Here is an 11740-nt window from a genome sequence, read left to right as displayed (position 1 = left end):
GCTTACTTCCTATACTATTGGAGTATGATTAATATATAAGGGCAACTAGCTATTTATTAATAGCATAAATGGTAAGTTTATACTTAATAAAGGGCAAACAGTTATTGGAGTTGAAGTTTCCTTGTTCCTATTTCTCTAGTGGGCAACTTATCTGATTCTTCAAAAGTTTGATGTAGATATTTGACATGGTAGTCTAACACTCATTTGTTTAGTTTAGGTAGGCTGTTTTGACTCTCATTAAAGTGTTATTGTAGCAAAATCCATCAGTGTCCCTGTGTTATATGATACTTGCTCAACAATGGTGGTTGTTACATAAGCACCTATACAGAACAGCAAGCACTCTCTTCTTTGAGTCCTTGTAAGTGGGAATAATCTATTTGGCTTCCAGACATTTTTGTCTTTGTGCAGATGCTTTCCTTTTTTCCAGCAGTGTGCCAGCAGAATTAGAGACAACGCTGCGTGTGTCTCTGTCATGCATGCGTGGGTGATGTCACTCCAATGAGCCACAGCTACAACATTGAATGAGGTCAAGATTTCTGGACTCAGTGACATGATCTTGCTTGTCATTTGGACTCCTCCTGACTCTAGAATGCGATGGTGGCCTTACAATATTCCTACTTCAAGCTCCTCTACACTTCTGATTTCTTAAGGGACTTCTGAATCATTCTTGTTCTCATAGAATCATAAAGAACATTGAGAGATACAGAGTCAGAGCCTATCTAAATGTTTGTCCTCTCTTTGGAGAGCTTTGTGTCCTCTTATAAATCATTCCATTCCTCCTTCCACTAATATTGGGGATTCTTAGGGACTGGGATGACAAGGCTCTGCTTGGCCAAGATAAATAATGATCAATAACTATTGCTACAGCTTCTCATTTCGACAGATCTAGTTATTTTTGGTGCCCTTGCATTTCTTCCAGAAAAAAATGCTAGATTCCTGTGTGAAACTGGAGCAGATTAATATTCTGCTCTAAAACTCTTAAGGAAGGAAGAGTGAGAATGAGAGGTTCTCTAAAATACTGCACTCACTAATATAGAAAAATAGAAAATAGGTAAACTGCACAGAGTTTTCTACATCTCATTGTTACAATGGTCAAGCTCTATACCTATTTGAGCATTTTCTTTTTTCCTTTTCCTTCCCAAAATTACAGAACTGTATATAGAAGACACAAAGTACCAGAATCAAATACAGTGAAAACAAGAGTTATACCGCAGAGGAGGAACATACAAAGAAAAAAATCACATAGAACTTTACAACTTCAGCATCTTAAGGGCAAATAATTGTGGAGGTTGGAAGTAAGGGATTGTAGGGGGAAAGCAAAGGAAGAAGCAACCATGCTTGATACAAAATGTACACATTACCATGTTCGTGTACTTGGAACCCCTCCATACAGTATTTTTACAATAAAAAAAAGTACAAAAAAAGAGAGAAGTAATAAAGAAAATCTGTGAAAAGAAATACAAAACTAGATCAGAGAATGAACTCGAGGTACCCTAATGCAATCATGGAAACATTCGACAACATAATGTTCATATACTAGTAGCCTTAGCAATATAGTGATGTACAAGCAGCAATATAGCATAGATATAAAGATTAATTGAAACAGGAAAGAGAAAGGAAGAAGCACAATACATAATATACTCATAAGGAAGAATGATAGCATAAAGGGCAGATTGCACCGGAAGAAGCATAATATATCCAAGTTAGAATGCAATTTAGGAGGACTTGTTGGGAATTTGCAATGACTCTAACATAAGCAGAGGAATGAATTAGAGTCAATACTTTGTTCAAAGAACTCCTCAAATTAAACTAAGTTGTGATTGCCAAATTGGTACAGATTTCTCTCAAAGGCTCTATACATTCTAAACAACACATGTTCAACTTAATTTGTATTTCTTCTAGAATGTGATCTCTACCTGAATCTGGACAGAAAATTTCTCTGAGGTCTTATCAAGAAGATGTAGCACTTAGGGACAAAGATGCAGCTGAGGAGACCTCCACTGGAGGCCAAGATGGAGAAGAACTCCACAGCCATCATGACGTTACCCTTGGCACTGTGGTAGACAGGCAGGAAGGTGAGCCACACACTGCAGAACAACAGCATGCTGAAAGTCAGAAACTTGGCCTTATTGAAGGTGTCAGGGATGTTCCTGGCCAGGAAAGATACTGTGAAGCTGGCTAGGGCCAAGGCACTCAGGTATCCCAAAACACAGTAGAAGGCACTGAGGGAGCCCATGTTGCACAGGATGATGATATGTCCATGTTCAGAGTGTGCATTTATGTCCACAAAGGGAGGAGAATTTCCCAGCAAGAGGCCACAGATAGTCACCTGGATTAGGGTGCAGATGGGGATGATGAAGTTAGGAACCCAGGACACAAGCCACTGTCTCCTGCTTCTCACTGGAGCAGTGAGTTTCAACGCCAGTATCACAGAGATAGTCTTGTCCAGGAGAGTGAACACAGCCATGGTGAAGACCACTCTGAATATTCTGTGCTGGTGGAAGCAGGTAGCTGTGTGGGGATGGCCAAGGAAGAGCAAGGAGCAGAGGAAGCAGCAGATGAGGGAGATGAGCAGGATGTAGCTGAGGTACCGGTTATTGGCCTTGACAATGGGGGTGTCTTGGTGCTTGATAAACACCCCACGAAGAACAGTTGTGAGTGCAGTGCAGCAGAGAGCCAAGCAGGACAGAGACACGCCAATGGGTCTTCATAAGCTAGGAAGCTGTTAGTTTTCATCAGACAGTGGCAGTGTCTCTTGTATTTTCCAAAATGGATTCAGATAACCCAGTTCCATCTGCTAAGAGTGCTTTCATAGAAAGTCTGCATGCCTAGTGTAGGCTACCCAAAAGCAAAGACATTGGCTATGAACAAAGAAATGCCCTTGGTTGGACATTTTGCACTGGTGGCTCTTCCATGTGACCAAGAAACATCTGGTGGAGGGCGTGGGCCACAGCATAAACAGTGTTGTAGATGTTGTAACTCTCGTCTGACATGGTCATGTAAAAAATGTGCCTCAGCAACCAATGCAGTGTGGCATTGTATGAACAGTGCCCCACGTCTCTGCAGTCAGAATTAATCAGCAGGCAATAAACAGATTGAATCTCTGAGCTGTGAAGGGAATTATCTCCTGAGTTCTTGGACAAGGTATCTGTCAGAATATAATTGTTGAACCTATAAGTGTTTCTAAGATGGTAAGAGAAGATGAGAGTAGCATGGAAAGAATCGAGCAGAAAATATCTTTTACCAATAGTCACATCATCATAGAGTGAGTTCATGACCCAGACTTTCCCTGTAATTAAAAAGTGCCCAAATCTAAGAATAAAGCTTAGTAGAAATTTACTGTTTCCATAAATGATAATCACATTTGTTGATGAGTCTTGGCAATTAGTTGACAATGCATCCATAGATCATTTGAGAAATCTGAAAAGGCACTGTAAGTGATCATGCTCTGAAAAGCCAGACAGACTCCATTTATACACATCTCTTCTCTCAATTCTGAGAGGAACCACACACCATAGTCATCTTGGGTTATGAACAGTCCCACCCAGGTCCAGCAGAAATGAAGCATAGCATCAAGGAGACCATGGCCAGAGCTAGAGCAGAGTCCTTGGCAACCATATGATAGACAGCATCGAACTTTCCATGGTCACTCAGGAGAGGATCAAAAGTCCCAAACATGAACTAGAGGTGAAAAAATGAACACAGGAAGTGGCGCTGTAGCTCAAGTGGTAGAGTGCTTGCCTTGAGCTGAAGAGCTGAGGGACAGCGCCCAGGCCCAGAGTTCAAGCCCCACGACCGATCAAAAAAAAAAAAAATGAACACAAACCAGGAAGAGGATGGTCACAGGCAAATCCCGGTCCTCATGTGAGCTACAAAACAACTATCAGTGGTGGGAGCAAAAGTTTCCTTATACCATTTGCAAAGTCATCTCCCGTGTTCTGAGATCTCTGTAGAAATGTAAGCATAAGGCTCAGAGCTTTGGGTAATCCTTTAGTCTCTTAAAATATTTCCTTTTGTTTATTTATTTTTGCAGCAAAGAAAATGTGTATGTTCCACCCATTTTTGGAATCTTTTCCCTGTGCAATCAAGCAATTTTAAGGGCTGGTGATAACACTTCTTCTTCAGCCTGTAGAGGACAGAGTCAATGTGGACATGGCTTCACAACTGCCCACTCTTCCCATCCTCACCTGTGGACATTTGTAGAGGTCTAACAGTGTCCAAGTTGGGACACATATGCTAGAGGTTCCTTGAGTACTGCCATAGGTTTGCTGTCTCTTCTGTAGGTGTAATTAGGGCAGTTTTTATTCATCCCAGACAGCCAGATGAGTGGATACTCTAACATCATTATCTGTGTAAAGTGCACTATAGATTTTAAACCCAAGAGTCATGTTGGGTAGCATTCTTGTTGATCTCCTCCACAGCTAACACCAGGGTAAGAAGTAATTGGTATTTCTTTAGGTTTATCCTGCACAGGGGTCACAAAAATTTGGTGTGCATGTGTATTAAAAATTATTAACTGCAAATCTCATGACATTGTTGAATCAAATGCTTATCTCTACACAGTAGTATATGTAGATCCTATCTTCCAACAGGATGACATTACAATTTGGAGAGCTCCTGAATGGGCCTTGATCAGCATACATGAGATGACTATTCTTCAGAGATTGCAGAAAGGGGTGGGCAGGGATGAGAAAGCTGGTTTTTCCTCTCTAGCATGTATGGACATGTGAAAAACACTGCTGTCTGCTAGGACATAGGAGCATGCCCACCTCACATCCAAAGTCATTAAGTACCTTGGATTAGCTGTGCATCTGAGAAAACTCTTAAGAAATATAATTCAAATTGGGAGCAGCTTGTTCACTTGAGTTCAACCAGTATGAGCAGAGAGGCATAGCCTGCTGTGTTTGGACTACATAAGAAAACAGGCTATCTTGTCTCTGGGCTCACTTGCTAAATGATTGCAGATGGCCCACCCTGCTGCAAAGAAGTTAATCTTGCATTGTGAGGAATTTAAAGAAAACAAAGAAATACAATTCATGTTATGTGGTAGAGGTACACTAAGCTGACTCAGAGAATATCATCATTCAAGGGGATTCCCCAGAAGCATAGCAAGATGGCAGCCAAGGAAGATAGAACATGAAGATTGCACCAGACATGAAAGAACACATGAGAGTCAAGGGGTGCGGATCAGAGGGTACTTCCATAGTAGAACAAAACAACAGAAAAGTATGTGTAAGAAATTGTGGAAAGAAGCTGGCTCCATGTCTCACCATAATCAGTGTTAGTAGTTCTCTATGGACATAAACCCTCCGACATTGCATGGAGGGAATTAAATCTCAGCATCATGACCATAAACTGAGACAAGCGGTTGGAAAATGGTTATATTCTCTGCTCTTGGGTCCAGATTGTGCCTCTGGAACTCTTTTAGGAGAGAGAAGAAAGACACTGACACAACCTCCCTCCTCCAATCTTGTAAATGAGAGCAGGTATTGGATTCAACCACCTAGTGAGCAGGGATAAATGTGGGTCAGGATTTTTCTTAAATCCCTGTGTCAGACATGAAATAGTTGAACCAATAATCCAGACAAAATAGTCGCTTGCTTGATGCTAGCACCAGTGCTTCCATTGGAATCTCCAGGAGGTTCTCCACTGCCCCAGGGCAGTATGGTATATCCAAATATATATCTTTAGGATATTGGGGGAGTACAAAACTCAGGAAAAAAAGGCGAACAAGTGCAGCAGCAGAGCTCACTAGCCACTGATGACAGTGAACTATGTAACTTGTGGTAGAGACAGGAGGGAGGGACTGGGAGAGTGTGAGGGAATTCAAACAATATACAGGGTAGTGCGCAGTTAGTTGTATCTTATTTTTTCTCCAATGAATATTCTTTTTTTTTTTTAAAAAAAAGGTGTTCAAGTAACATAGAAGCACAAAACCAAAAGTGTGTCACAGAATTTCTTTTCCTAACCTCTCAGAGGATCCCAAATTACAATCTATCCTCTCTGGGCTGTTCCTGTCCATATACATGATAACTGTACTCAGAAATCTGCTCATTATCCTGGTCATCAGTTCTGAACACCAATTCCACACCCCCTTGTACTTTTTTCTCTCCATCCTGTCCATCAGTGGAATTGGTCTCATCAACACCATTGTCCCTAAGATGCTAGGGGACATATAGAGTCACAGCAGAGCCATCTCCTATGTGGGCTGCCTCACACAGGTGTCTTTTGCTATCATTTTTGGAAATGTGAATGGCATGCTTCTAACGGTGATGGCATGTGACAAGTTTGTGTCCATTTGTCACCCTTTAAAATACACAGGCATCATGAACCCTCATGTCCATGCACTCTTGAATACGCTGTATTTCCTCATTAGCATTTTGGAGTCGCAGGTACACACTCTGATTGCCTCAGAGTTTAGCAGCTTCAAGGATGTGGACATTCATAATTTTTACTGTGACCCTTCTCAAGTGTTTTGCCTTGACTGCTGTGAAATGCTGTTTAAATAGGGATAGAGGTGGACCCATTGCAACAATGAGATGTACAAATCATTATGTTGAAAAATAAACTTTACAACTTTGGCGTGGGGAGTAGGGGGGCAGGAGTAGGAGGGAGATGGGAAGGGATAGGAAGGGGAAACAAAGGAGAAGGCAACAATGCTTGATTAGAAATGTACTCATTATCTTGCCCATGTAATTGTAAGCACCCTATATGGTATTTTCACAATAAAAAAAGAAAGAAAACAAGAAACAAAAAAAGAACCTAGCCCTATATTTTGCTGGTTCCCTATTCATTTTATTTCTTATCTCTGAGATCATTTTTTCTTACTATAAAATCATTTCTTCTATTCTGAGAATCATATCAGCAGGTGGGAAGCATAAAGCCTTCTCCACCCATCGCTCTCAACTCTGAGTAGTATGTTTATATTATGGAACCGCCATTGGGGTGTACCTTGGGTCAACAGTGTCCTATTCTCCAAGGCAACAAACAGTGGCCTCATTGATGTACTCTGGGGTCACCCCATGCTGAACCCCTTTCTACAGCCTGGGGAACACAGAGATTCAACACGCCCTGTGTAAATTGCAGAGCAGAACTATCTAAGCCATCTATGGTGGTCAGAAGTTCCCTTCAGCTAATATGTTTATGGCTGCAATGTCCTCATCTTGCCTTTGCTCTCATGTCATCATCCATCCAACCAATTGTCTATGTTCCACTATCTCTATTAAAGTTACTAGTTGGATTTCTATTTCTTGACAGAATCCTGAGTGATAATCACACCATGTGAAAAATTCTCACCTTATGACATGTCTGCAATTTAAAATGTATCAAAAAACACCCAAGGAGACAGTGCGGTTGTCTCATACCTGTAATACTACCTACTCAAGAGGGTGAGATCTGAGCATCTCAGCTTAAAGCCTGCCTGGGCAAAAAAAAATCCATAAGACTTTTATCTCTAATTAACTAGCAAAAAGCCAGAATTAAGTCTTCAACTTAATTAAGAATGTCAAGTGAGAGGACAAAGCCCTAAGTTCAAGCTGCAGTACAGTCACAAAAAAATTGTGTTCCTAGAATTCAAATTTAATCTGATATTAAAGAACCTGTGATCTTCAGTATGCTACTGTTGTACTTAGCTTGCTTCTCAGAAGTGTTGTGGTGTTCAGAGAATTTAAGTGAAATCCTGTACTACAACATGGAGTCAAATGTCCCAAATCAGAATTTAGTCCATAGTAATATAGTAGGGAAACTGTCATTATTGTAATATAGTAGGGAAACTGTCATTATCAAAAAAATTATCACTGTGAGGCTGTGGCTCATGTCTGTAACTCTAGCTACTCAGGAGTGTGAGATCAGAGGATCTAGGTTCGAAGCCAGTCCAAACAAGAAAGTCCATGAGACTCTATTTTTTGAAATTTAATTTATTTTTATTTGTGAACATACTGTACAGAGGAGTTATAATTACATGGGCAGGATAATGCGTATATTTCTTACCAAGCATTGCAGCCTCCTCCTTTGTTTACCCTTCACATCCCTTCCCAGCCTCCCCCTCCCCCCCAATCCCAATCCTTCTCCTACCCCCCTTCCCCCCCCCCCCCCCCGCACTGACGTTGTAAAGCTCGTTTTGGACATGACAAATTGTACTTCTCATTGTTGCAACAGGTCCACCTGTATCCTTAAACAACTGGTTTTTCCCCATCTCCTCCACAAGTTATACTGACATCAAATATAGTGAAACCAGGGGTTATACTGTGAGGGAGGGACATTTTATCTGCAATGTATTACCAAAGTAGCTGGAAGTGGAGTTCTGGATCAGGTGGTAACTTTCTAGCATTGAATAAAAGAAGCTCAGGGACAATGCTTATGCCCTGAGTCAAGCCCCCGGACAGGCAAAATAACACTAATTATATTTATACATATATAGTTCATGGATAACCCAACATATATGCTTGTAGTTCAAAGCTGTTTTTCAACATTAGCTGAAAATTATAAACTGAGCAGACTGGGATATGTTTTTGAGCTCTTAGGCCCCAAATCCCTCATTTTTAATGGTGCTTAGCTGGGGAGACAAACAACGGAATAGATAATATCCACACTGTATAGGAATTTATTTTTTTTTATCAATTTCTTTTTTTATTGTGAAAATAATTTACAGAGGGGTTACAATTACATGGGCAAGATAATGGGCACATTTCTTATCAAGCATTGTAGCCTCCTCCTTTTTTTCCCCTTCCCAACCCTTCCCATCCTCCCCCCCCGCCCCTCTACACAATCACCTCTGCCCCCCCTCCCCATATAGGAATTTAGTAACTACAAGTATGGTCCTCCTCCTCCTCCTCCTCCTCAATATCATGATCGTGATTGTCATCATCATCATCATCATCATCATCATCATCATCAACATTAATAGGATTATTGAGGCATTTCAGTTAGCTACCTGAACCCCAGTAGTGCTTCATCCTCCTGAGAAATCATCACGATTTTATCTTTAGTTATTTTTTTTAAATTATATTTGTTTTGTGCCAGCCCTGAGATTTGAAGTCAGGGCCTTGGGAGCCCAAAGGTTTATATGTATAAGCCACAGTGCCTACCTGTATTGATTTCCTTCTGGACACTGGGACATTGATGTCCCTTCTATCCTCCAGGAGAGGTTCTTCCACCCTCTCCAATTTAAGAGTTACTGGGGGGGTGTTACAGGGACTCTTTTTAAGCCCCTCCACACTCCTGCTGTACCTTCCCAGTTTGGAAACATATCTGTCAGCCATTCCTTTTCATTATGCCCCAGGGTACTCTGCTGTTGTTAGGAAGGGACCTGATTTCTAAATTAAGTGTTTCCTTATATATCCCACCCTTAAAATCCACCCCTATTTTTCTCCTCCAGAGCAAGCCAGACTCAAACAAGCCCCCACCCCAAACCCAATCCTCTGCTCCCCCAACTCCCTTTCTAGAAGTAAATTCCCTGAGCTTGGGACAGTTCAGGACACCCATGCCCATTGCCTCCCACTGTGACTCAGTTCTTTTTTCCCTTAAAGCTCTCACATTCTTTCTTTAAACCCAAATGAATATCCCCTGTTTCCTGCTACCCAATGAGGGCCAGAGACTATTATCCTTCACTTACTTTCTGCCTCTCTCCTGATTCCCATTCACCCTCCCCACTAGCCCCCATTTTAAGAATTAAAAAAAAAAAACTAATGGTTCCTACTGCTTGCTTTAGGACCTCTGAAAAATTAATCAGAGAGTCATCTCATCTGTTCTCATTGTATCCAACCCTCCTCTCCCACATTTCCTCTAACTCCCCAATCTTTTCAGTTTTTTATTTAAAGGACACCTTCTTTATTATCCCCTTACACCTCACCTTAAGAACCCTCTTTGCCTTCATCTAGGAAAGACCCAGATATTCTCCAAGCTCAACAATTAAACCAGGACATTTCGCCTAAAGGTTTTAGAAAGAGCCTCCATTACTTTGGCCAAACCCTACAAAAGGTTTGGACTAATTTCAACCTATCCCTTAATTTTCTTCTCCAATATGACCTCCTTCTCTTCAGGCTTTCAGCTGAGCTAACTGTCAAGCATCCTGCTCATTAGTTGTTCAAAGGATCTATTCTCTTGGAATCCTCCCTTAAGTGTAACATTTTTTAGTCAGTTTTTTTTTCATGTTTATAGTTTAGACTTAACGTCCATATCTGGCAAAATCTGCCATACTGTTACATATATAACTCATATACATTGCAATCCATATGTAAAGATACACAATCTCTATTTCAATTTGATTATTCTTCAATTTCTTCTCATTTCATTCTCCCCCCACCATTATAGTGTTAAATAAGTCTTTCTAAAGCATTGCTTTGATTTTTCTTATCACCTGATTTTAAAAAGGCAATGATTTTCTACCACCTGAACTTTTCACTCTTCAGGTCCATAGCTCTTCCTTCAGCTTGGTCCTTATTAGGATTTGAATGTATCTTCTCTGATATGACAGTATTAAGAGGTGAGGCCTTTACAATTTGATTAGGGAAATGGAGGGACAAATAGTGAACCAATGCATGAGTTGTACTCACTAGACACTATGTGGTAAATGAACCATACAACTTGTGCTTGGAAGTGGAGGGAAAAACTGGGAAAGAGCAAGGAAAGAGGTGACATTGTCCAAAAAGAAATGTACTCTTTACCTGACTTGGGTAAGTGTAATCCCCCTGTATATCCCCTTTATAGTAACAATGAAAATTTTAAATTTAAAACTAGTAATAAATATCTTTTAGGAATTAGTAAAAAGTAAATATCAAGCATTCCACTCTCCTTCTTAACTCTCTTGCTTATTGGGGCTACAGAGACTTGAAAGACAAGGCCCAGTTATGCCAGATGTTAGTCACACTTGGGGTCATTATTTCACATCAGTGACAAGCTATACCTCTCTGCAGAATTCAGAAACTCCTCCATTACTGCTGCCTCTGTCCAACTAAGGCCATTTGGCCTTTCTTGGCCTCATTAACTTCTTTCACATCTGGATTTCCAATTTTTTTCTTATAGCCTTTCCCTTGAACTCTGCCACTTAAAAGGGCCCATGCTTACCAGTAGTGTTTCTAGAGCATTTTGAAAACTATTCTCTAGGTTTTTCATTGACTGCTCTGTTGCCATTTCCAAGTGGGCAGAACAAGCCATAGAAACACAAGAAAAATGGCACGTCAAGGAGCCTCAACTTCCATTCCAAATAAACAAGCAACAGATTTTGTTTTCCTCAGGGAGCCTTCTGAATGGTTGAATTGTTCCTTCTCTCATACTGTTTAAAGAACATTGACAGATATTGAGTCTGAGCATGATCTAATGTATTTTCACCATTATTTGGATCATTTTCTCTTTCTCCATCTATTATCATTGAGAATTGATAGAGAGTGAGGTGACAAGGTTTACCTCTGACGGTCAAGCTAAATCTATCTTCAACTTCCAGTGAGAAATAATCATCAATAACCAAAGTATTCCTCCAGTGGTTCGTTTGGACAGCTTAAGTCATGTTGATGCCCTGGCCCTTTTTCCAGGAAAAGGTACACATAGAGATTCCCATTGGAAACTGGGGCTGATTAATATCGTGATCTAAAATACTAAAGGGAGAGTGGGGGGATAGTGAAAGAGAGAGAATGGGTTTGTGTGCGAGAGATTTCCTAGGAAAACACACTCAGTAATATTGCAAAACAGCAATATGTGAACAGAAATACAAAAATAGCTCAGAAAATATACTCAAGTAATTGGA

General features: G+C 40.6%; 1 pseudogene; it reads right to left on the bottom strand.

The window, feature by feature from the left end:
- Nucleotides 1–1882: 1882 nt before the first annotated feature.
- LOC138813653 (vomeronasal type-2 receptor 116-like) lies at nt 1883–2736 on the bottom strand (annotated as a pseudogene).
- Nucleotides 2737–11740: the final 9004 nt, after the last annotated feature.

This window comes from Dipodomys merriami, unplaced genomic scaffold (assembly GCF_024711535.1).
Source record: "Dipodomys merriami isolate MVZ:Mamm:240054 unplaced genomic scaffold, mDipMer1.0.p SCAF_6, whole genome shotgun sequence".
Classification (NCBI taxonomy): Eukaryota; Metazoa; Chordata; class Mammalia; order Rodentia; family Heteromyidae; genus Dipodomys; species Dipodomys merriami.
This window is presented reverse-complemented; position numbering and strand designations above follow the sequence as displayed.